The sequence below is a fragment of the Nelusetta ayraudi genome, unplaced genomic scaffold, assembly GCF_046127955.1.
Source record: "Nelusetta ayraudi isolate G7.1 ecotype Tasmania unplaced genomic scaffold, CSIRO-AGI_Nayr_v1 ptg000066l, whole genome shotgun sequence".
Classification (NCBI taxonomy): Eukaryota; Metazoa; Chordata; class Actinopteri; order Tetraodontiformes; family Monacanthidae; genus Nelusetta; species Nelusetta ayraudi.
This window is the reverse complement of record NW_027466116.1, coordinates 14,632-41,518: the sequence shown is the minus strand read 5'-3', so window position 1 is coordinate 41,518 and position 26,887 is coordinate 14,632. Positions and strand designations below refer to the sequence as shown.

Below are 26,887 nucleotides of genomic sequence, written 5' to 3'. Positions count from 1 at the left end.
CGGGGAGCTTCTGGCATCAGTCCCTGATTGCACAGTGCCCAGAGTATACAGTAGAGGGGACACGGATAATGTAATGTTGATTGTTGTGCTGATTGGTCAAAAGCCTTTAATGTTGGTAATGATACAGAGTGGTGCATTGTCTCCATCACTGGCTCGTCAGCACTGAAGTCCAGCTCAGCTCTCTCAAATAAAAGGGTGAGTTTTCGTGGCTGGATGTTCTGGCCGTGACCGAACTCAATGGGTCTCCATTAAGCCCTTTAATCTTTTAAAGGATGTCACATTTGAAACGACAAAATGTGAAAAACTACTTGGAGTTCGCTTCAAATTCCTTTTTGGAAATTGGGCTAATGCGCTAACTAGATGCTAACCGGTTAGCAGACTCAACTGTGACGTAGCGACGTTCAGTCAATGTTAGCAATGATGGATCTGTCTTTGTCCTGGTGGGAGAGCAGCATTCGTCACGGCCGGCACTGCTGACCGACAAGGATTATTACAGCTTGGCCACTTGACAGTAATTCCTGGAATCCTCCCTTCCTCCGTTCTGCTGCTGCTGCTGCTGCTGCTGCTCTTGGTCGTCTCTGTGGCGCCGTCCTGCGTCGTGACCGAGCCTTACGTAGCCTCCGCTATTCAAACCGTATCGCCCAAACACAACCTTCTTTCCAATGTTTTCACTTTTTTTTGTGTGTATATATATATTTTTTCAAGCAAACTTTGGCAGTTGTTGCTGACTGACCTGAATCCTCCAATTCTCCCAAACAAGCCAAAACAATAGTCGATGGCAAACGGCAGAAGAGGCTAAACTGCTGTTCAGTGGGGAAGGAAATTTGGCTCAATTTTCTTGTCACCCCATATTCTCAGCTCTGTTTATGTAAGAAAGAAGAGGTGCAATTTGCACAAATGGGCCATCGTTATTAAAGGGGAAAATGATGGTCAATTCGATGTGAATGACAAGGCGACAACATAGCGAAATGATCAAGAAAACGACAGAGATGGTAGAACATGTGTTTAGAGGAGAGGCTCCCTTGCAGGTAAATACAGCCTTTTTTTCCCTTTTTTTTTTACCATGCAGTGCACGCACTCGGTCTCCCCCCCCCCCCCCCCCCCATGCTGTATGCCGACAGCTGCACCATCAATCTCATCATTCCACAGAGATGCACTCCACACTTACATGTTTCCAGCATTTGCACACACATCTGCCCCGCGGACACATAAATTCATAATCGAGTCTTAAGGCAACCGACCACGGCAACATAAACACAGATAGGAGAATCTCAACAGGAGCGTGCGTGCGTGCGTGCATGCATGTGGGTGCGGTTTGGCTGACCAACCTGCCCAGTCTGTTAGTCACCATGTTGTCGCTGCATGCGTCGTTGGGAGGAGTAGCACATAGAAGTATCTGGCCGCACACGGATCAGAACACGACACACGCATACACAGCGTTTACGTGGACTGAAGTCGCTCAGTCACGAATATTTGCTAAATTCTTTTGGTCTTTTAAGTACTTTTCTTACTTGGGTCTTTTCTCTTACGACCTGGACTAGTCCAGAACCTTTTCCTGGATCGTGGCAGGTGTGTGCAAGCAGTGAAGACACAACTTCCACCAAGTGACGTATCAGCAAAATAAACATAGAAGTAGCAGCAGGGAGGAAGGCGTTTTGCCCTGATCTCTCCAGACGCAATGCAATGCAGAGTTTGCAGCCTTTAATATCCACTGAACCTGCGATGAGCCACAGAGGTCTCATTTTTACTCGGATATAAAGATTTGCTTTGGTTTGTGCGGTAAAAGGAATAAAACATTGCGGCTGCCAGAGATGCAGTCATCAGAAACGTTGATACTATCTATTATTTATAGTGTGAAATAAATATTGGATAGGATTCTATATGTGCAACGTAAACAGCGGAGCCCCACCACGATCATCTCATTACTGGGATAATGTCACTGTCCAGCAATAAACACACTTGGCTGGATGCATTTTCAAAACAACAAAAAACAAAAACACGGCAGAAAGACGGTGCATAAATCAAGAGCACAAAAAGATTTGCTACCTCTTTCCACCACAAGGGGCACCGGCGTGGCACAAGCCAGTCGAATGGGGGTTGCGGGGGGATCACCGATTCAATTACTTCATTAACATCCTCAGACCCAGAGGGCCCGAGTCGCTCACACGGTGGCTAATTAAGGGCTACGGGATCCGCGGTGCTGTGACCCTTGTCACCGCGTGCGACTCCGGCTCGGCACGGCGGCCCGAGATATGATCTCCGGGCGGCGCCGAGTCAGAGTGAGAGGGGGTCGCAGCCAGATGAATCGATGACGGCAAGTGGATTAGAGCTGATTTCTCCTTTCATAGACTGAACTCCGAAACTGGAGGCGCCTGATTGATAATTGCCAGTAATTGGCGTTGCGGTCGGAGAGACAAACTGTTTACAACTGTTTAGAAAAACGCACGTGGCAGCGAGAAATTATTTTTTTTTTCGGTCCTCTCATTTTCGGACTTTAATCATGTTGTTCTGCGGCTGTCGTAAAAGAAGCTGAGTAAGAATCGATGTCCCGAGTAGCGGTCGGAGGCACGTCTGTCGCCAAAGTGGGCCTCACCCCGCCCGCCAGGAGAGGGAGAGCCAATTCCTGTTGCAGGCGGAAGGAGGGAGGAAGGGAGGGAGGGAGGAGGTGGGGAGGTGGGGTATAAATGGCTTTTAATTAAATTTTAATCAAGAGATAATTTGCCCTTCCCCAAACCGGTTAGCAGGGAAGGGAAAGAGGCGCGCAGGAGCAAGATGGGCTCGGCGATGGTGATGGATTGGATGTTTAAACCTGGCACAGAACCCATCGATGGAATCTTGTTAAAATTTAATCAATCTGTTGATTTTCAGCAACGCTGCCAGTCTTAAAAAAGAGTGATAGAGAGAGAGAGAGGGTGCGAAAAGAAACGGCTAGAAAGGTGACATTCCTTTATTCGCCCTGTCCCTGCTGCTCCCAGGTTGGCCTCTGAGAGCTGAATCTCAATTTCAGGGGGGGTGACTGTTGCTGCTTTAATATCAGGTCAGGGGGAACTCGGAACCCAATAAATGTGTTTGGAGGCGTAGACGTTAAAACGGGTGGATATACGGCGTTGTCATCTTGCACTGAGACATTAATTTTGGTAATACCAACACTGTGTAGCCGCCACCTTTTGCCAGCCCATCAAAAAATGACCCGACCTTTAAGCAAAGCCTGACGCTCAATACGACTTTATTACTTTATTGACCTGACTGGCATCGCTGCGCCGCCGCCGCCGCCGCCTTGTAGGCATTACGTTCTGAATGTCACATCGCTAATGCTGCACTCGCGCAGGAAGGCGGGCCTCATCTTCACGAAACCACAGAGCCATGTAATCATCTCGGCCGCCACCCCCCACCCCCCCACCCCCTCGCCGCCCTCCCTCTGCTCTTCACAAGAAGCTTTCTGGGAAGTTGCCGACCGCGTCACGGAAGTTCAGCCGCAGCTTTTACATTCCTCCCAGCGATGTGTCGCCGCGTCGGGAGACTCTGACCCGAGAAATATTCCTAAATTCATGCAGAACCAATGCCTGGTGGCTCCATCTGCCTGCTTTTTTTTTCTTTTCTTTTCTTTTTTTTTGCATGTTTGTGAGTATTTTGGAGCAGACTGATGACAATGCCAAAATCCAAGAAATAAATTTATTGGGGAAAAAGGATGAATTCTTAGTCGAAGGTTCGATTCTGACCCGACGTATCAGGGACACATTTAAACACCGCCAGGGCTTTTGTTCACTTCATGTGCCACAGCTTTCTCCCCACAAAGACACGCAAGCAGCTTCCAGATAGCAGCACCGTGTTGCCAGATAAGGACACTAACATAATCCTTGAGCACATCAATGGGCACACTATATTTCCTAATACCAAGAATACCAGATATATGATATAAGCACATAGTTGATAAAAACTGCCTACATATACTGTATTTTTCCCTTCTGATGCCTTATATGACCTACTGTGGAGAAACCCTATAATACATAAATATAGGGTTAGGGTTATAATAATAAACTAACTTAGATTCATGAGTAAAACTCCCAAAAAACAGAGCAATCAGGATTATAAATAGCGTTGGTCATTGTGAACCAACTGCTTGTCTTTTTATTCTGTCATCTGTTTTGAGATTTCATGACATTGTTTACTTGAGAACACTCAAAATGATGTTGTGTATAGTGAACAAGAACATTCCGGTGTTCATTCAAGACATGTTTAAGTTGAGGGAATTTAAATATAGTTTCAGGGGATTGTTTATGTTTTCAACAAGTACAGCAAGTGTCAGTGTTGGGAGTGACATTTTTGGAATGGACTCAATGATGGACTCAAACTGTGTAATCCTCTTGAAATTCAGAAAGACTTTAAAGACTGTGGCAAACTAAATGAGAATTTAAAAGAGTTGAATGTCAGTGCAATTACTTTTTTTGTCCCTTATTATAAATGCTCTGGTTTAACGGTGATTATTTAAACTTCTGGATGGCTACAGGATAGGCAGAAAAAAGCTTTGGGCTTCAGCCTATTCCTTTTTTGAATATATATCGGGATCTTTTATGTGAAACCTTTTCTCTTTATTTCTGCCTTGTTTTAACCAAAATAGTCATTCATTTATTCATTCATTCCTTCATTCGCCTTTTCCTGGCAACCAAACTACTTACATAGAAATGGATTCACTTGATTCGTGATTTAATATTTGTCCAGTGACTCAGTTACAGTCAGCTGAGGGCTGGATATTGCAGTGGATTACATCCTAGCAGAGCACACTGTCCTCGCGGCCTGTTATCCATATCATCGCTTTCTTTTCCACGGCAGGTCGCATATACAACGGGAAATGTCACAGGTTTTTTTTTTCTTCTTTTGCATGGGCCACGATGACTTTTTGGAGGCTGAGTGCGGTGAGAGGCTGCGCCGCACTGGGCAGAGTGTGTTTCTGACGCCATGTGCGACCGGGGGCAGCGCGGCGAGCAGCCATCCTCCTCCGCCCAACCCCCCCCCCCCCCCCCCCCCCCCCCCACACTCATGAATAAGACATGGGCTGCGCGGGGCCGCCGGGGCCGCCCGTTGTCCATTTGCCATTTGCACGCTTGGCCAAAGCCACGGAGCACGACTGGCGAGGGAGCCACTTCAGGGAGACCGTACAGAGACAGGCGGCGTCCACGGAGGAGAAGAACACCGCCTGCATCCCCCACACGGAGCTTTTCCAGGTCTAGCAGCACATTAGTGTAATTAAAGACCGGCTCGCCTGATTATGTGGGCGCGACGCGTCACTCTGATTCCATTTACAATCCGCTAAATCCTGCGCGCATTGTTCGGATACCTCAGCTGTTTGCGCCGCCACCACGCGGGGGAAAGGAAACAATACTCCCCCGTGTTCCGTCCTTTGTGCGATGTGCGTGCGACTCGCAAAAACCCGCAGATAATGAAGTCGCAGAAACAACCGCAGGGCAGGATTTCAGTAATGTGACGCAGCTCGCACGGTGGTAATCTTCGGCGCTTAATTCGGCTACAGATATTTTGCCTTTATCATGCCAGAAGTTGGCCTTGAGCTTGCAAATTTATGTCCTTTAATGGTTTCCAATGATACCACACACACACGCACGCACGCACGCGCGCTCGCTCACGTCGCATTGCTGCGGCGCTTGCAAGCTCCAGTGAAAAAAGGTGGCCCTTTGAAAAAGAGTAACACGGTCCTTCTGCTCAAGGTGGCCCCATGTGGCGAATGGCTATCGCCCCCGAACACGTCGGCCCAAACTCGCCCTCCCAACCCTCTGGAGGTCAAGCTCAAATCAATCCGACAGCGGCCCTCACGTTCCCCCGGATCCCTTTCAACTCGGCCGAGGAGATGGCAATCGATAGGAAATCAAGGAAACCACTGGAAAATAAGTTGCCTCTTAAATGTTCCAAAGTGAACTTTTACTTCAAAGGGGTTTGCTTCTGAGACAGCAGGAGGGACGGACGCCAGGCACTTTGAAGCCTCGCGGATGTGAAGCGGCAAATTGAGGTGAGGAGTCAGCCGGAGGATGCGGGCCGTTGAGACGGAGGATAACGGGTCAGAAATGCTGCGGATGAGCAGGACGAGTGCAGCAGTGTGCTGTTAACGCGAGAGGACACGTGGAGGCCTTGGTGGGCGTGGCTGTTCTCCGACGACGCTGCAGACGGGCTTCAAAATGTGCGGAACGTTGACACACAGTACAAAGACGGGTGGTTTCGGTCAGACCTGTTCTAGAGCCTAGAAATCGGTTTTCGGTGCGTTCTATAACCGGAGGATGTTTGATATTTGGACGTGTGGGCGGTGCCCTGGAGATGAGCAGTGATTGCAGCAGGAGTGCAGCTTATGCGTTGAGGCCTGCCTCCTGGTGAGAGAGCCGACTCCACTTGGCTAACAAAATGTAGCCGCTCCTAGGACTTCATCGCCATCTTTAGTTGAAATTCGACCAAAATCGACATTAGGGAACCAGTTGGTAAAGGTGTAAATTTAGTGTCCTTTGTGTATTGATAGTCAGTTATTTTTAGTCTTCTTGCAACCATCTTTGGTGCCCCCTGCTGGCCAAAAGATAGAATCCCAGTTTTTTGCCACTTCCACATTAGCCTCCTTTTAGAAAGGGAAAGCTATGTCCATCTTTATATACAGTCAGTGGGTGCAAAGTCAATGGAAAAGTGTCAGTCAGTTGCGTGACCTCCACTTTTCTTCTGATTTGAGTCTCATTTGGCTCTTATGACAGCATGAAACCTGGCTGCCTCGCTTCAGGCTCCCTTCAGTGTAAACAACTGTGGCTGGTTGACACAGCCTTTAACCTTCGGGCCCGTGGGTCTCCTCAAGCTTTTATTACACCTTTCAATTGAGTGTACAAAAAAAGGTGTGGGATAGTTCACAGGAGTTGTTAACACTGACCTTGTGGCTCACGGTGCCTGTTAGCGGAGGAGTGGCATGTCCAAACCGACTACACTGGGCCAAACAAATTAGGCAATAAACAACAAAGGACTGGAGGCGCCCAGCTGAACGCTCCAGCCACAACAGCCCGAGTGCCGCTTTTCTATCCTCAATTGCCGCCATGCCGCTGAGTGCCAGAAGAACAGCTGGTGCCCCTCACTTAATATCTGAGGGAGGAATATTTGCAGCGCAGTAGAACTGATGAGAGTCGGCCCGAGCAACCTGGAGGGGGAAAAAAAAAAGGGCGCCTCTGCAGTCCGACTGGCTAAGAAAATAACCAACTTCAACCTTATTCTGTGGAATAAGGTTCCATTTCCATGGAAATGATTGTTCCGAGGACTCATTGCTGGACACAAGGTTCTCATCTGCCTTGAAATTCCTCACAAACAAACCTGAATTAAAACTAGTGTATTAAGTTGGACAATGCACAGTCGTGCAGGTCATCAAGTGAGGACATTTCCACGAACTTCTGGATATTATCATCAATCATAATTCATCTCATTTCTAAATTTCTTTTCACTCACTCTTTGTTACATCATAAAGGGCACTGGTACCGCTGTCCGTTTTTAGAAAAGAACTCCTAGTCCGCCATTGGCTCCGCCAATCAAGACAAGACAGTCTGATTTGAGTTTCCTCCATAATCGTGAAAAACCTAGCAAAGCATTGGTTTTAAGCAGAACGCTAAAACTCACATGTAGACTCTAAACATAGGGCTAAACATGCTGTTTCTTGCAGATTTATTAAGTTTTGCTTTGAATGTTTTGGTCCCCTTATTAGATCCTGTGGTCCAGGATTTAATAAAGGTGTCATAAGGGAAGCTCAAATAATGTGATGTCTCCGTGACGGAGAATGCCTCATTAAAAAATGGTTTTTAATTAAAGCTGGGAGGAAGTAATCTGCCAGAGGACCAGAAGTTTGGAGTCTTTGAGAAATATGAAGCCATAATTATGGTGCTGCTAAAAAGAAAAACTTGATTGAAGGAGAAACTGGGAAAACTAACTGCTGTTGGGGAGGCGGGGGGGAGGGATCGATCGATCGGTCGGTCGGAGGTGTAAGACGAGCAGGGGTGAGGGACGTCGGGCGGGGGAGAACTCGGGCACTCTGCGTAATTAGAGGTGGGGAAGGAAAGAAGCAGACGGCCAGACGCTGACCGCCACGTCATGGAAGGACGGGAATAGATCGGGGGAGTCGGAGGCACGTGGGTGGCGGGGAGGGTGGGGGGTGGAGACAGGTGGCGGAGGTCGCTGGAGCCGCGCGCTAATTGGTTGGCAGGCGGCGGCGCCGAGCTGAGTGGCGGCGTGCGGTCCGTGCCAGCGTGCCAAGGGGAAGCATTGATCATCAGATCTGCTCATCCCTGCGGAAGGGCCGGAGCGGCGGGGTCAGAGGGACCAGAGCTCCGGCTGAGTCCAATCAGGGGGGGGGGGACAAAAGTAAACAAGGGAGACACGCAGGAGCGGGAGAGGCAGAGCGGAGATGAAGAGCGGGAAGAGCAGCGAGAGGAGGAAGAGCAACTCTGACTCACGATCAGGAGTCGCGCTCAGCGGCGGGAGGAAAATAACAAAAAGTCATTTGCAGAAGGAGAATTCTCCAAAGTTGTCGAGTCGATCACAGAATGTCAAGGCTGTCAGGTCAGACTCGGGCAAACTCTCAACAAGATCTCACTTTTTTTTTTCCCACCGCCGCCGCTGCCGAACCTGAAGAACAAGTAAAATTGGCCCTGCTGCTGCTACTGACCAAGATGAAGATTGGATGTTTTTATAAATATGACAGGCAGAGAGGGCTCGCTCCCTCGCTCTCTTGCTCGCTCCCTCGCTCGGCCAAAGAGGCTGAGTCATTGAAGCGGTGCGGCGGCGGCGGTGCTTTTCTGTGTGTTTCCACATCTGAGGCAACGCTGTGGCTGCCTTTGTCGGGCCTTTTATTTTTACTCGCCGGATCCACAAAACATTTCAATTTGGGCTTTTCACAGTAAAATCCTTTTGATAAAGCAAAAGCCCCCCCACCCTCAGCGGCTGCAAGCAACTGGCAGGTTGGAGTGTCAGAACGCAGTCAAATGGCCGTGCACGAGCAGCCACCTCACTGTTGCATGACGGTGCACAGTGTGTGTGACTCTGACTGAAGGAAGCCTCAGCCGTCAGTCTTCTGTACCTGATAAATTGCCTGAAAGCTGCCCTGGAATTACACTGTGTTGCGTGTAAGATGCCTGATGCTGCATTGTGAAATCTGGCACAATGTGGTTTATTTCTCCAGAGGCTCCCGTGTCGTTGGCGCTTCCACATTTTTTTTAATGTATATTTTAGTTTATGGACTAACCATTGAGCAATTTGGTGCTCGGTGTCTGTTGCTCTTCCACTTTGCTCCTGGGGTTTGTCATTAGCAAACACACGGATGCAAAAGACAGATTTCATCTCATTTCCTGTACCCCTGCCCTTTATTTCTTTGGTGACTAAACGGTGCCAAAGAGGTGATCATATCATATTAATGGAATTTTCACTCAACACTTCTTTTTCTTACCCCTAATGCACACATATCAAGTATCCCAAATTCCCACCCGGTGAATGCGAAGGTTTGTTCAACCCTCGTAAATACCATCATTTCACACCTACGCACAGCGAGCTGCGCACTTTCTCTGGGGTGGCAGCTGGTAAATGCATGAGCTCTAAAAAAAAAGAAAGAAAGAAAGAAATAGATTAAAAAAATTCCAGTGGGATCAAGTGGGAGGGAAATTTCGCCGAATGTGTCTTTAAACACTTGCGTGCGAGTCTCTTTAATGTACAAGGTTCATTTTATCTGAAGGTGGTGTGTGCCGATGGATCACACGTCAATCACAGCCATGGTGGATTGTGGGCTGAAAGTGAGCTGGAGGGGAGAAATGAAAAAAAGTAAACAAATAAATAACGGCGGCACACTATGAGCAGGGTACAAAGAGTCGTGGAAAGGAACAAGGGAGGCTACGAAAGCCCAACGGGCAACAAGGAGGCGACGGAAGTGGAAGAGGCTCAGATGTTTGTGGCAGCGTCTCTTCAAGGGGGGGCAGCACTGAGGGAATGACAGTGATATTGCACCAGGCCGCGCTGGACTTCAGGTGCGAAAATGACCATTTTGTTTTGCCAACGCCGCCTCTGCCTGCCTGCCTGTCTGTCTGTCTGTCTGTCTGTATGCCTGCCTGTCTGCCTGTCTGTCTGTCTGTCTGTCTGTCTGTATGCCTGCCTGCCTGCCTGCCTGCCTGCCTGCCTGCCTGTCTGTCTGTCTGTCTGTCTGCCTGTCTGTCTACCTGTCTGTCTGTCTGTCTGGCCCCCTCCAGGCAAATATTTCCACAACACAAACAGCAGCTCTTGCACTCGGTTGGAAAGAAAAACAAACTTTTCATGCGGCGGATACTCAAGCTGCACTCGCACGGTGCTTCTGCATATGCAATGCGTTTTTTTTTTCCATGTTGCAGGTCGTTATTACTGCTGGTGGGGGGTGCGGGGGTTGCCAGGGGGTGGGGCATTTACACCACCTTGGTCACTCTGATGACAAGGTTGAAGGTGAGACATTGATAAATCTTGCATGAAATTAAGGAATATATATTGTATACACACACACACACATATGTGTAATTGTAAAGCTCACAGGAAGAAAAGGAAGACTGGGAGACTGGGAGCAGAGACTCGCTGGGGAATTTCAATTGGACACAGCTAGGAAAAAAGAAAAAAAATAACAGTCACATTAAAAGAAATGAGGCGCGCAATCTGTATCCCAGCACCCTTGACCTAAATGTCAGAGCCTGTAGGCGGAGCCACAAAGCTCACAGCCTCATTTGCATGGCAATACATTTCGTCGGCGCACGATTTGATGTCAATCAGGCCGCCGTGATGGAATTTAAGCGGCGGTGTGTGTGGAGGGGGTGAAGGGCTGGGGGGGGGGGGGGTTGCAGAGCCCCGGAGGAGAGCGTGCACGCGGGACAAGATAGCGACACGACAGAGTAGCAAACACTCGCACCTGAGCGAGTGAGTCTGGCCGTCGCTTTGACACCGGCGGCCATCGCTGCTCCCGTACCCCCGACTCTGTGACACTCCTCCTCCTCCTCCTCCTCCTCCTCGCCACCACCGCTGACCCCCGTCCTCCAACCGTCCTGCTGCCAGCTGCCTGGAGGCCGCTCGCACTTCCTGCAAGTTTCCACTCTTCTGTGCCAGAAAACTGGAGCTTGTTGCCATAGAAACAGCCTCGTGTAAGAGGGGAAGGAGAGGGGTAAAAAAAAAAAAAAAGACAAAAAAAAAAAAACTGCTGCTGCATTGCTCCGCTCTGTGTTGAATGCTTAGTATGTATGCGTGCGAGAGTGTGTGTGTGTGTGTGTGTGTGTGTGTGTGTGTGTGTGTGTGTGTGTGTGTGTGTGTGTGTGTGTGTGTGTGTGTGTGTGTGTGTGTGTGTGTCAGAGACCTTCGTGAATGAGCGTGTGATCAACCGCTGCGTGTTTTGTGTCGCGAAGCGGCGACGAAAACGAGGAACGCCGCGTCTTCTTTGATTCTCACTCTTTATGTTTCCAGCGAGCGTCCGTCTCGCCTCGCCGTACCCGGCCCCTCACCCTCTTAGCACCCCACCGCCCCACCCCGACTGCCCCCCCTACACCCAGCAACACCCATCCACCTGCACCCCGCCGTCTTTTCAAATGCGTACAACCCGTCCGCCGTCGTGCTGTTTCAGTTTCACTGTCAGTTTGTTTATTTCATGTCCCAAAGGGCAGATTGGGGTGCAGCTCATAGGATCCCACAAAGTAAGACAGAAAAATACATACATACAATGACACAATCACACGTCATAAATACGTATCGTACAGGCAGCGATATAATTTTTAAAAGCATGATTGATATAAAAGGGATACGATAAATGTAAATAGCACTCTACATTGAGACACTAAAACTCTTAATTAAAACTGTTAAATGTATAGTGCTCCATAAAGTGCGTTAGGTCAATAGAGTGCAATGTCACACAGTGCATTGGCCAATACAGACAGAGTACTCATTGCACATCTCGCGGCCACTTTGAGGCATTCAGTGATCGAATGGACGTCGGCACAAAGGAGAATTCACACCTATTTTTACTGTATGCTGTTGCTGTATTGCAAAACGTTCATGCAAAATAAATGGAAGGGGTGGGGGGGAGGGACATGAATCCTCTCAGCCAATCAGGATTGGAGTCGTTCAGACTACGCGACGCAAGACCCAATGCGCCAGACCAGAGGGGGCGCCATTCCAGGTGCGGAGCTGTAACGTAATGCAGCAGACAGAAGCAGTAGAAAACAGCAGCAGTCCCTGGACAGAGGAGGAACCTCATTGGCTCATCAGTGTGTGGGGAGATACTGCAGCTCCATTCAAGCCAAGCTCCAGGCCATGTATGGCAACAAGTGCCGCTGTCGCAGTTATATGACGTCACACACTACACGCTACGCTGGACGAGGCCTCGGCTCTGACGTCGTTGCTACAGCAACCTGTCAGCTCGGTCAATAATGTGGCCCAGTCTGAACAGAGCCACGTCCCATTTGGACCCTTGCTAAAAACAGTGTGGACAGTCAAGGAATCTGATTGGAATCAGATTTGCCTGCAGTCTGAACGCAGCCCTAAACAGCCGTTACTGTTTGCAGGCGTCTCCTCCTCCTCCTCCTCCTCCTCCTCCTCCTCCACCCCTGCAGCTCGCCACCACCACCAACCCCTCCCCCCTCCACCGCACCCTGGCGCCCCGAGGTGACATGTTGTATTAGCGGCGTCGCAGGAAGGTTACGGCGCCCCGGCCATTCTCATTCAGGACCATCCTCCAGCCTCCTCGCTCGCTCGCTCCGCCGCTGCCTCGTTCGGCAGCCTCCATCCTCTATTGATCCCACAATCTCATCAAGCACGTTTCCTTGAAGATGCAATTTCCAGCACATCAACACGCCGGGCTGGAGCACTTTGTTCTGGCCGCGCCCGCCGTGTCATTGATCAAGTCTGTGCCGCTAGCTCGCCGCCTGCCCGCCTTCCCTCCCCACTGCCTGCTCCCCGCCCCACACACGCACACTTGCTCCTCCTGCTCCTCCTGCTCCTCCCAGACTCCTTGCTCTGCCAAAAAAAACCCACCTGACACTCCTCACCTCCCGTCGACCTGCGACCCCACACCTCAACCCCCCAACCTGGCTGACATCCAGCCCCGCTGGTCACCTGTCGTCGCCGCCCACGCCTGTGGCTCAGTGGATGGCGGTTGGGAGGAGCTGTCAAGCGTGGCGCACCAAACGTGCACACGCACACACAGACACACACACACACACGCACACACACACACACACACACAGCCAGCCCATCAGAGCTGTGAGGCCAAGAGGAGCTCAGTGATGGAGGCTGATGGTTCTCCTCCCCATTCTGGATAAAAGCAGGTGCTCGTGGAGGAAACTGCAGCAGAGACACTCACTCTGTTGTTTGTCTTCACAGCCCACAGTGGTTGGAACCACCAGCATCAATATTCTTCATCACCACCACCACCGCCTCGCCACTTATCTCTCATACATCCACATGAAGCAATGCATGATCACAGTGATCAGCGAGAAGCTCATCTTGCCGTGATGAGGTCACAGAGGTCTAAATCTGCACCTCGGGGTTCCTTCAGACCTCATCCAATTTCTTCCTCCGCCTCCTCCTCTTCCTTCCCCCTCTTGTCTAATCTCCTCCTTCTTCCTCGTCATCGTCTTCTCCTTTTTGCTTTGTGCAATCTTGTAGACAAAGGTTTCCAGACATGACTAACGCGTCAGCCCATCCAGTCCTCCTCCTCGCTCCTCACCCTCCGTTCCCACCTTCTGTCTTTAATTACCGAAGAAATCACATTTGCTTTGCTTGTTTATCCCGCCTCCTCCTCCTCATCCCCCCTTTCTTCCCCTCTTTTCATTTGTCTCCAATGTATTTCATAACCTCCCCAGGATCTGAATCACACCGCTGAAATCTGCACTCATCCGTCATGCCGACCTTCAATAGACTTTTTTTTTCGCCCTTTCTTTTCAAAGTCTTAAAATTTCAGTGGATTGCAAAACAAACTGGCTTCCTTTGGAGAAGAAAAGGCTGGAAGTAGGAGGGCGACAAGCAGCTGCAGAAGAAGCTGCTATGAATTAATAAGCATCGTCAGACTAGCATGGACAGATTCATCACTGATAGAATGACAAAAAGAAAAACTCACTGACGGCCTCCCTCATTTTTTCTCTTGCCTGGTCTGCTATTGGTGGGTGGACCTTCCACGCCCTGCTGTGTTTGGTGAATGCAGATCCAGCAGACCAGTTATATCTAAAGTCATTCAAATTTGTGTAGGACCAGACCAGCCTGAATTGATTGAACTGACTGATTATTGGCCCAGTCGGATTCTGAGGGCCTCCAAAGTCACCAGACGGAGGCAATGAACACATCGACTGCGTCTACAATGCAATCCGTCAAGAGTGTCATTGGTATGTATGTATTTTTCATTATCGGGAAATGAGAAATTGTGGGTAGAATGAGTTGAAGTGGCTTAGTGATAAAATGATTCAATGAGTAGAAAACACTGCCGACATCCACCAGCGTTTTCTGCCTCCTCTTTCCCGTCACTTCCTGTCACCTTCCCCCACTTTGCCCACCGGACGCCGGGGCCAAGCGTCACACTTCCCTCCAGCAGGCAGACGAGACGCAAACGCGGCTGCGAGCGGCCCCCAACGCTCGGCCGACGGCGTCAGAGTTCATTTCCCCGCCCGCACAATCGCGCAGCTTGACATTTGACGGCGGCGCCACCGCGAGTGACAGCGCGGGAGCAGAACATGAAAGCAGGTGAGGCCCGAGGTGGCGGCTGCCGAGTATTTTTAGGCACGGCGCGAGACACCTGAACGCATCGCACGTCCTCCTGATTTAACCCTCGGTGCCGAGCCGAGACAGAACAGCTGCACGCTGTTGATCAGCTGTCGAGTCCTTGATAGCGTCTGACCGCTTCCGTCACGTCACCGAGCGGCACCGGACCAACAATGGTGAGTAATCTGAATATTATTAGCTGGAAGTCACTGTGATCCACATGTTGTTGCTTTGGCTTGTGTGTCAGAAAAGTTACCATATGGATAACTGGCTTATAGCGGCCCAGTGTTCATAGTGAGGTTGCTTTTTGATTCTTCGATGTTGCGTCTTCCAATCACTGTGAAGCAGAATTCACCAAGCGCTGGATTTGTCACCCACCGGTAGTGAACGTGAGCTGGGTTTAGACCGCCGTGAGTTAGTTTTACGCTACTGACGACGTGTTGCTGCAATAGCTTCGTCCTACTTGACTTTGTTTCCCTGCTGCGTCCCCGTCCTCTCTTTGATCGCCCTTATTTGCGATGCCCACCACCTAACGACGCCACGCCCACCTGTTCGTGTTTCCCTCCGTTCGCAGCCTTTCGTCCGCTTCCCAGATGGCCGTCGGCTCCTCTGCTGTGATCTGTCGGTCGATCGAGCTCGCCGCTGTATTCAGGTCCCTGTCCTGCTCTCGGTCGGTGTTGATTAGCGTTCCCATAAGTCTCAGCCGTTGTCTGCGGTCGGCGCACGTCTCTCTGGCCTTTCATTCACACAGAGGCAGGTGTGTGTTGACGAGAGGCCGAAGAGTTCAATAAATTTGAATTTGAATCTGTGAAAAATTCCCACAAATTGGTCAGTTTTACTGCGATGAACTGGCGACATGTCCAGGGTGTCACCCTGCCTTCGCCCTAAGACAGCTGGGATAAGTTCCAGCAGACCCCCATGACCCTGAATAGGAATAAGCGGGTATAGAAGATGAATGAATGAATGAATGAATGGTCAGTTTTAACTGGTTATCCTTGTCTGGTTTACCGTTTTTAAAAAATTATCATTTCACTTTAAAGCTAATGTTTCTGTTCTTCCTCTACCCTCATCATCCAGCCGTCATTTCTGAAAAGAAGACAGCGGCTGTGCGACTTGATTTGGTGTCGACAGACTGCTTTTGACAAACTGGCCGAGAACGAAGTGCTCCGGCTCCCCCACCCCCCGAGTTGAGAATTATCGGTCGTGACACGCACCGCCATCAAAGCCCATCTCTGTTGTCAACCTTTGGCATCAGCGGCGAGTGTCTCTACATCAGTCTGGTCCTGATTACCCGCTCAGCAGTAATGACATTTCTAGATGTAAGCAATCACACATTTCTCTGCTTCAATTTTTTTTTTTTTGACACACTTGAATCGGGTCAGACCTATGTAATGAGAGTGAAACACACACACAAACGTGCAGGCACGCACACAGACAGTGACCAAGCCCCCCCCCCCCCCCCCCCCCCCGTCCCCCGATTTGTCTGAAATTTGCATGTTAATAGGAGTGAGACGCACTTGTGTGCTCTGTTTCCAAGAATATATTGACCTTGTTTCTCCTTGCTTATGAAACAGAAATGAGGGGAAGGGAAAAAAAAAAAAGGCCATCCTGTCCGACTGCCTCCTCCAAGTCTCTTGGTCACGGCCGCTCCTCTTGCTTTTAATCAGTGAAAGGATGGGACTTGCTGGCCTGTCTGAGGTAATCAACATCAGGGGCCACCGAGTGATACTAATTGAATGGCCTCCTCATTGTGATGCGCGGGAGGAACCTCTGCTTCGCCACATTCTCCAGCCTGCTCCTCCTCTCTCCAATCTGAATCAACCCCCCCGATCCCCGACCCCCACCGCCTCTCATGCGAGTCCCTTGGAGACGCTCCATTGGCGCTGGCTTTTCCCACCGACAGGCTCTAAGAAAACAGGCCTTGTTTGAAGTGGATGGAGGGGCTGCTGAGAGAGTTTAGCCCCCATTTGGATCCAAGCGGTGAAAGGAGGAGAAAGGAGGGAGGCCCAATCAGAGGAGCTGGTGTGAACGTTCAGACGGGCACGACAGAGCACACTCAATCTGTGAGTCCTCCAGCAGGGGGCCTTCAGGGGGAGTTTTGTCTTCAGTTAGTTTTTCTTGCTCACTGCTAAGATTGTCAATAGAGGCGAATGCAACACTGTTGCAAATGTTAAACCTTTTCGTCCCTTTTGGGTCTGAACTGTCCCACAGACCCACACTGTGAATATTGACAAAACACAAGCTCAGACCGTGACCGTGAGTGCATCCGCCAGAACAATAGGCCGCTGATTTTTTTTTTTCTTTCACATCCAGCTCTGCAGATCTGGGGAATTGCGGTTACATCACGTACCGAGGGTATGACGGCACGTGGGAAGGGGAATTGGGGGCGGTGGGGAACGGGGCTGACTCACACTGGAGCGAGCCGCTGTGGTGGGAGGACACAAATTTGTTGCGGAAATGCTCAGACAAATTCACACGCTTGCATAACGAGTAGGCTTAACCCGAACGAATCACACGAGGCACTTGGGCTCGCACGAGGGCGCCCCTCCCTCCCGGCTAATGTGGACTCCGTCACGAGAGGAGAGGGAACGCCACGCTCCTTCCTCCAGACCCAGGGGCAACCGTTCTCCAAAAACTGAACTATTGACAGCCAGCGTGTTACACGGCAGCACGGCGAACAGCCTGTGGTTGATTTGTTTTACACCTGGAGATGTTGCAAAACATTGTAATCCTCCTCTTCCTCTCTCTCTCTCTCTCTCTCTCTCTCTCTCTCTCCCTCCCTCTCTCGCTCCCAAGCCATCTTCGTAGTCAGACAAATCCCGCCCCCCCCACCACATCCCATGGCCACCCACGCCCCCCCCCAGGCAGCTGCTCTTCAGGCTGCCATCTGGAGAGAGGCTGACCACTGCTTATCAGCCCCTGGCTCATCACACAGCTGGCACAGAGAGGGAGAGAGAGAGAGAGGGAGGGGAGAGAGAGTCAGCTATGGAAGAGAGGAGGAGTTAATGAAGGAGGGAGGAAATGCAACAATATCGCCCCGGAGAGAAGCGGGAAGTGATGAGTGACAGACGGAGACGACAAATAGGGTTAAAAAGAAAGAAAGAAGAAAACACAACACTTTTCCATGAATGACCAGGAAGTGGGTGGAGAGGTGGAGAAGCGGGGAGAGGAGAGGAGTGGGACAGAAGAGAAAAGGAGAAAGGAGAAAAAAAACAGCAGGAATCCTAACAAAGTGGAGCCGATGAAGCGACGCGTCCGTCCCGTTACGTCTCGTAGACGTCCTTTCAGGGCGTCTTTGTATGGGGCGATCGATCGGGGGAAGAGAGACAGAGAGAGAGAGAGAGACAAGCAGGCATCCGCATGTCGGGGAGAGCCGATGATGTCGCTGCCGCCTCACCCTCTCCTTTATGAGCCAATCAACCGTCAAGCAGACATCAGTGATCTTCGCCTCGTCCTCCGTCTGTTAGTGACCCCTCGCCAAGAGGAAGCCGAGCCGGGGACCCCACCCTCTGCCAGCCCCGCCCACCCTACCTGTAACGAGACGCCGCCCCACCGCCGTGACTCGCCGTGTCACTTAGCTCGCCCGGCTGTCAGGGCGCCTGCCGCTCAGGTAGCGTGTCATGAGGGTTAAGTGGAACACAGTCGACTGTATATCTCCCCATCAGAGCGGCTGACACCGGCCGTGATTACATTTTTTTTTTTGCCAAAACAGCCTCGTTTTACGAAGCCTCAGTTTTTGGCTAGCGGAGGCCACTGCCGCCGCTCATGGCTCTGATTTCCTACTTTGCCTTCCTTCTCGACGCCTGTTTGCATCACGGTGCCGTCAGAGCTCCGGCTCTGCTCAGCACATCTCGACCCACTTCCACTCCTGCAGGATGTCCAGCTGAGATGGGGTTTGAGTGGAGTTTGGCCAGGAATCGCTGTTTTCCTACCAAGCGGCCAGCTTGGCTGCAAACCGGCCCTCTAGTGGCGGCGCTGGTCCGCTGGGGCTCCAGAATTTCCACAGCGAAGGTTCATCCAGCATCAGTTGGGATTCCCACCACCGTTTCCCAGAGCCCATCTGGCTCGGTGCAGCTTCCTCTCCGCCACAGCCTCTAATTACCCAATCTGATTGGTCAAACCTCACGCCGGCTGTCTAACACTCTTCTTTTTTTTTTAAAGACACGTCCTAATAAGCCGATAATTAAAGACTACCTGAAGTTTCGCACTCCCCATGAGGAGTGACATTATCTGCTCCCGTGGTTACACCGGATCAGCGCAGATCGGCGCTCCCGGCCCGTCTCGCAGGCCGGGGGGGATAAAAGGCGGCTCGGTGAGAGACAGGCACCGCAACCTGATTAAATCAGCAGCTTTATTTCCCTCCGTCTCGGTCCCCGATGTGTCTTTGTTCCAGTTTGCTTCCTTTCCAAAACTCTTCTGATGGAGAAGAGGGGGAAACAAAGGGAGCAGCGGCAGTAGCTTTCTTCTTCTTCCCTCTAAAGAGATTATGAGCGCTTGTGAAATGACTTCAAGGAAAAACCAAGCTGAATTGTCTTTCTTTTCCCTCCTTTTCCTCTTTCTTCTTTCTCTTCACCCCGTATCAGCTCCCGAGCAGGAGCCTGAGACGACTTCCGGAGAGACGGGAAATGGCTTCAGACTTTCATTTTTTTTTTTCTTTTTTCGCCACACACGCCGGAGCAGACAATGTGGGCCCGGGCTGCTTCCTAAGCCTGTTCCCCAGCCGCTGGGACCATCTGGACGGCAGAGGAGAGCTTGTTAGGCTGAAAGCAGTCAGTCAGTGGGGCTGGTGGCAAAAGCCAAAGGTCAGATGAGAGGCTGGAGCATGAGATGATTTACAGTGATTCCTTTTAATTAAGCCAGTTAACTTGATTCGACGTGTATGTCCGATTCGGAGCAGCGCAGCCAGCAGAGCGCAGCGCCGGGTCCGCAGGTCGTGCGCAGCGCCGGCGAGTTCATTCCCCTCCGTCCTTTTTTTTTTCTTCCCCTTTACTTCTTTTTCTCTTACAGCTCCATGTTTTCCCCTGCAGGCGGCCATGCTTGTGGACAGGCCATGCCTCATTGCCGGGAGTTAGCATTAGCGCAAGTCTGGGGGCTCATCCATCATCGGGCTCCGGATGCCTCTGCCGCATCTGATGCGCGCCGTTTCCCGGCCGATCAGTCTGCTGAACCAACACCCACATTCCCGGCACTACCCTCCCCCCCCCCCCCCCCCCCCCCCGCTCCCACCCCCCACTCCCCCTTTGGTGAATTGCCACTCCGATGCAAAGTGACTGATGCATTTCCACATGCAATAAAAAAAAAAAGAAAAAGAAAAAAAGAAAAGGGCCAAGCCAGTGCTGAACGGACGCGTGGGCTGCACTTGCTCAAATCTTTGAAAGTCAATTGTCTGGCTCGGCACTCGTCTGCTGCTTCCCTCCGCAGCGCAACACTGGGAGTTTCTAATGAGCTGCTGGCCGCAGTGCAGAGCAGGACGAGCTGGTAACTGCGGTGGCTTCTGATGCAAAGTGTTGAATTGGTTTGTGGGGGGAAAAACAACAACAACAAAACTTGATAATGTGCTTTGTGCAATTCCTTTCAGTCCAATCTGAAGGTAGATTTGATCGGATATACGATCAGATGCTGTATGTCCCACTTTCATCGTCCCAGTGTGGAAATTTGCACATTTGCAGATTTAAAGGGCGTGTCCATCAGGATGCATCAGTGTATCCTGATCAGTACCCGTCAGCATATCACACATTAAACAACTCGTTGTGCACAAAGATAGTTAATGTCAAATATTCCCTGCAAGTCAAAAAGCTGAAAAAGACACAAAACAAAAGAAATCCAGTTGTGAAACTTCAAATTCCTTTTCCGAGCGGACGGAGGAGTTTTCTTTGAGCGTCTCGGTGTATTTTTTTCACCGTAGGATATTCTATGTTGGGAAAGCATTGTTTATCTGTCACTGTGACTCATGCGAGTACGAGCAATTGGTGTTGTGTTGTGTTGTCTTGTGTGACAGCCCCGTGGAACAGCATTTCCCTTGGGCGGCGACTGGCGACAAAATACAGCCGCTGCTCATAAACAACTCATATCTTCCTTTTATTGCCGCAGATACTTTGATATTGGCAGCTATGATCGAGGATAATTACCTCGTCTGCGTAATTATGTCACTTCCTGATGCAATGAAACAAACGCGGCGCGGCTCTGGTGAGCCATCGGCAGGTGGCGTGGATTACGGGGGGGGGGGGATTCTCGCTCCGCCGCTGAAAAGCATCAGCTCCATGAATCTATACGCAACAACCCCGCTTTTTTTTTTTTTTTTTTTTTTTTTGCTAATTATAGCTGTTGAAAGCACGCCTGTCAGTGTCGGCTTTCCAGGCAGCCAGTCTGAGGACTTGCGTGTTGAAACCACTTGATTTGTTAATTATCTGAACAGCCAGAGCCACTAATGCCGCTCCCTTAAAACACGAGTGGCGGAGTGAAAGGTTGTCTGTCGACGGATGTCCAGAGCTGCTATTTAGTGCAGATGACCTGCGGGGTTAGAAGGTTGAGTTCTGCATTTTTTTCTCTCTAAATGTCGTTTGGCGGTGGCTTGTGACGGAGACGCTGGACTGCACGGTTGCCCCGGCAGCCCAGTGTGGGAATAAATTATGGGCTAAAGAAAAAAAAAAAAAATGAAAAAACTGTCAATGTGAGCGACAGCCGGTGAGCCCGGAGCCGACGCATGGCTACACTTGGCAAACCACCTTCTGTAGAGGGGATCGAAGGGTCAAATGACACTGGAGTCCCTGTCGAGACTCGGGGAAGTCGGCGAGCTCGTAACTCCTGGCCAACTTTACGGGAGATAAAAGAGGAAGGGAAGCTAATGAAAGGAGCCCCCCAGAGTGATGGCAGTTGTTTGTTGTTGATGTTGTTGTTGTTGCGGTTGTGGTCGTCGTCGGCGAGGAGCGGGGAGGAGGCTGGGCGGCTGACAGAGTGACGCTAACACAACGCGACGTCTGATGGGGTGAGCGCAAAAAAAGGAAAAAAAACAAAACAAAGAGCCAGTAGGAGGAGAACGCCACTCGCTTCCCATCAAGCACATACACACACACACACACACACACTCATACACACACACACACACACACAACCATAAGCGCAGATTGTAAGTCAGGATGCCCCGGGTTCCGTCCATCAGCGACAATTAAACCCAGCGATCTGTGACGCAGCCCCCACCCACCTCCCTCCCCTCCTTCCCTTGCAGCTCCGTGTCATTGGTTGTCAGATGCGGGGGGAGGGGAGGGGGTCAAGTCTCGGGTTCCCTGCTTTCGCTGCAGGATAAAGTCAAATCAAGTGAGACACAAATACCTCACAGAGCGTTTATCTCCTGCGTTTCAACTCACGGCGGCGTCGCAGCAGCGCTACGCCACCACGTTGTGGCAACAGGGCTTATGAGAATGCTACACAATATGGAAAGCATGTTTTTTGTGTGTGTGTGTGTGTGTGTGTGTGTGTGTGTGTGTGTGTGTGTTTTTCTGTAAACACGCCTGCGATGCGCCGAGCACAAAGAGACGCTAGACAAACACTTCGTACCGATGGAGATTGTTGTTGACTTCCGTTTGCTGCCGTCTCTCGTCCCTCTCCTGGAAACGCACACCTAGCCCGACGTGCATTCCAAATTGGCTAATTCGTTTGGCCGCCGACTCATCTGTAAGATCTGGCGAGGCGCGAGCCGGCCGGCCGCACGCGCGGGTTCACAGTCAATTAAACAAAGCAAACAAATAAATGAATGCGGCGGCGGCGGCGGCTCCGGTGAATAGAGAGCAAAACAGATTGTGCGATAATACGCGACTTCGCTGCGACACCCGCTAGTGAAACTTTAGCTGCCGCCTCCCGTCGGTGTTCTCATTCGCTGGAGCAGGAGGAGAAGTCGAGAGAGAGAGAGAGAGATAGAAAGTAAGAAAGGGAGGGAGAAATAGAAAGGGAAGGAGAGAGAGAGAGAGAGGCAGGCAGCGCCGAGCTGTTAGCGCTCGACTTGTATAATAGCCAGCGAGTTATGAAAAGCCCCGGCTGTGTGTGGGCGTTCTGCTTTTAGTCAAGTGCAAACATTTTAGCCTTAAGAGGGAGTCCGCTGCCAATATGGAGGCACCATCAACGCCCACCACATTTCCACCGACTCAAGTGCACGCCTCACTCATGCGACCGGTGAATAACATGCACATGAACACGCGAGCACACACACACACACACACACACACACACACACACACACACACACACACACACACACACACACACACACACAAGCAGGCAGGCAGGGAGGAAACTCTGCACATACATTTGCCGCTGGTTGAATAGCGAGCGTGGATTTCTGTCTTCCAACACATGCAAATAGACACATCTGGCCTCCAAAGTATGTTGTGTCAGAAAAAAAGAAAGCCCCGAGGCCATACGTGCCATCACGACTCACCTTGTGTGATTCAGTGACACATATGCTGGCAAAATATGCCATGAAGTTCTTTTGAATATCTCTTCCTGCAAACTTAATAAAACAGCGCTTCCATCTTAAGTTTTCTACAGGATATCGTGAGCGTTGAGCGACCTCAGTTTACTGGCTCCGTGTCAGGCTGGTTTGCCATGTACTTGTGACGGTGGTAATTAGCTTTTGTAGCCATCGCCGCTGTGTCAGGCTGGCAGCGGGTAACAACAAAGTGTCTGAGAGCGGAGCAGCAAATAAACCAGTGAGAGAGACGGAGGTTACGTTTGTTGTGCACTCGACCCGGCCGGCACGGACAGGAAAGCGGTGAGGGCCTAATGCTGAGAACCTGTGGCATCTCCGGATCTTCTGACACAAGTAGAAGAACCTGTTCTTTCAGAAGTGGAGCGAGCTTGTTTTTTTCCATGTTTGTATTTAACGGCTCTTAAAGACGTTTCCTTTTGGACGCGTAGGATTATCGCATTTGTGACGCACGTCTGAAAGACACAACTTTTGGCAAGCTTCATTTCGAATGACTCACGGCTGCGAGAAGAACCATCCACCAGTCAAAAATCTCGCTCCAAACACGACAGCATGTATAGCTTCTGGAGGCAACTGGCCCAGTTCTGTCACACAGTAGAAAAGCGACAAGAGGAGAGAAAAAAAAAAAAACACGGCAGAACACGGAAACGTGGCGTGACCAATCGGATTGGCCAATTAGATTAGTCAGTTTGAACGCTCACTTGGACTTGTTCCATTCTTGTCCTGTCCTGCGTCAAACCGCGGGTCACTCGCAGTGCCTTCGACGGCAGACAGGATATTTCCAGCGTGTTGCTCGTTAATGAGGGAGTCGATGTTTCCGGGGCTGGCAAACCCCTTACCCCCGCCTCCCCCATTACACATCACCTCCTCGCTGATTAATTAGGCCTCATTGGGCTAATTGAAAGTCACGCCTCCCTCTCGCCAAGGCGGGCCGTCCTGGCAACTCAACTGCCACACTTTTATTAAATTAGCCCTCGGGCCGTCGCTGTTTTCCTCCTGCTGCTTCCTGCTTGGAGAGGCCCCGCCCACCCATGAGTGACAGCACAAGCAACCACAACAATGCTCTGTGGAAGCCACAGCCGTGATCAGCCAATTAATCCATTAAGACCTTGTTTAACGGTGTAACGTGGAAACACAGACAGAGAAAATGAAAAGATAATCAGTAGTGGGCAGACATAAGAGTAAAATTGCAAAAACATGAAAATGAAGACAGCAACACGTCTGAATTCGTACACACATGAACGGCAGGATTTTGTATTGTATTGGCGGGAGTTGGGGGCCATTTTCTTGTCCGCAAGTTCTGCAGCTCGGTTGTTTGTTCGTTTTTGCTCAGAGGTCAACGGATGAAAGGGGGACAGCGTTCCCGCGGCTGCGACGCCTCCTCTCGCAAGCGACGAGAGGAGAAGCGGAGGCAGCGAGTGCAAACACGGCAAATTCATTTATTCTAATGACGCTGCTGACATCAGCCGAGCAGAGGAGCGGATCAGATGGGTCTTATCACAGCAGGGGGTGGGAGGAGGGACGGTCTTTGCCTCTCCCACTGTCAACTCTTTGGCAGCCGCCGCCGTCGCCGCCACCGCTGCCACTCGGCTGCACTCCAAAACTGTAAACAGACGCGGTTTTGAATTTGTTACCGCCGGCCCTCATCCGGGGGGCATCAATCCCCGACTCAGAAGCGGCGACACCCATTAATCTGGCAGCGCTGGCACGGGCCCTGATGAAAAGACTCTATAAATTAGCAGGGCGCGATGGGGAAAGTGAATTTCTAATGCAAACCCCGCCTTGCTGATTGGCCGATGAATAAGCAATGCGTCAAATCTCCGGGCGGCCGCAGCAACTGCATGACTGATAAAGACAGCAGACATGGAGTTTGATCTTTGTCGTGCTGAACTCGTTTATTATCATTCCTACTGTTGCATTATTTGTAGCTCAAGTAAGTGAATTACCGCGTGACGATGAGAACAGCGGCAAATTTGAAAGTGAGTGAGGTGGCAAATGAGACTGAGTGAAAGCTCTCCAGACTCCCATTCTGACTCCTTTTTCTTTTTTTTCATCCTTATTTTCCGCCAGATGCACGCGTGCCCTGCTACTTCCCCCAATGCGCAGACTCGCCAATTCCCAGCAGATGTCCGTAAATACTTAAATATGTAATGAATTTGACATATTTCTGGTGATATCTTCTGTGTGCTGCTGCTCTTGTTGTAGATGCAGCACATGTCATTGCTTGTTAAAACTAGGAAATAATCTGGATGTTTAGATTGGTGTGTTTGTGTTTTTTTGTGTTTTTTTTCTTGGCCAAGTTGTGACAGACAAGACACGCGCGCAGCAGGTTGAGACGCCCACATTGAAAAGCATCAGCTCCATCTCGGCGCCAGAGTGGAGGCAGATTTGGTGGAAATCCGTCTTCGGTATTCGGGGCAGACACGACTGTTGGAAGCTCAGTAAATCTCTAGGTGATGTTCTCCGTGGTTTTAATCGCTCTCTGCTCTCCGCAGCTGAACAGGCAGCGGGCCTGTGACGTTTTGCCTTCTTAAGGTCTCATCATATTCCGGGTTTGCTCATCCAGTTCAAACCCAGCATCGCTCTTTTTTTTTTTATCCTCCCTTCTGCAGTTCCTTGTCGGTTTTACGGCTAAACTTAAAGCACACAGCGCGGATCTTCTCTTTTCTCAGGCCAAGTTTTGTGTTTGAACATTTTTGCTGCTTTGCACCCACAACTCTGGGGGCTCTGCAGCCAGATGAGCCTTTTACACTTCAGTGGGAGATCGTTGTGAGTCCAACACAGGCGAGAAGAAAACTCGATGAAATGAGTTTGAGATGAAGATGAGCAACAAAGAAGGGGGAACCATTTACCGGCTCACACTGATAATATTCCTGCGAGGAGTCTCTGAGATTTTCACCTGAGCCATCCCTTTTTTTTTTCTCTCTCTCTTTTTTTTTTTAAGACAAGCGATTTAAATACTAAAGGGAAATGCAGCGGGACCAACACAGCAGCCAAATTGGCTGATTTTATAACATTAATCTTCCCCATTTGCTTAAAGTGTGAAATCTGTATCTGTGATCCTATCAAAAATAACAGTTTGCCTCCAGAGGCCCCGGAATGATTCATACAATCACCCCCCCACCCCACGTCTTCTATGCAGTGCAGAGATAAAAAAAAAAAAAATATTGGATATTCCGGTGCTCATGTGCGCACAAGGTGCACAGCAGTGGTCTGGAACCCCCGTTTCTCTGATGAAAAAGTAAATTTTGCACTTTCTCTTTGAAACCCCGATCGATTAATATTTGAAGAGGCCCCCCTCTCCAAAGTGCATTGGATGAGCAAAATATCATCTGAATTATAATTAAATGCCCCTAAACTACCTCATGCACCAGGTGTTGAGGTGGCTCCGTCTCCACGGAGACCTCCATTTGATTTGATTTGATTGGATTGGATTTTTTTCTTCTTTTTTTAATCCCGGCCCCTCGCTGGAGAACCGAGGCCGGGAGTCGTTATTTCGGGGCGACAGACATCAGGTTTGATGCCAGCCTGTTAAGTGAGTTCACGAACCTCGCAAATTTCAGGAGTGTTTTTGAAGCTCAGACGACTGATTTGAATCACCGGACCCCCCGCCGGGACCCGAATCATTAAAAAAAAAAAAAAAAATGAGGT

General features: G+C 50.3%; 1 protein-coding gene across 1 annotated transcript in view; it reads left to right on the top strand.

The window, feature by feature from the left end:
* LOC142898452 (free fatty acid receptor 2-like) overlaps positions 1–22,723 on the top strand; it is an 87,904-nt gene extending 65,181 nt beyond the window's left edge. Inside the window, exon 4 of the transcript XR_012928595.1 lies at positions 22,698–22,723. The gene's annotated coding sequence lies outside the window, so the exon portion shown is untranslated. The remainder of the gene's footprint in view (positions 1–22,697) is intronic.
* The last annotated feature ends 4,164 nt before the right edge of the window (positions 22,724–26,887 follow it).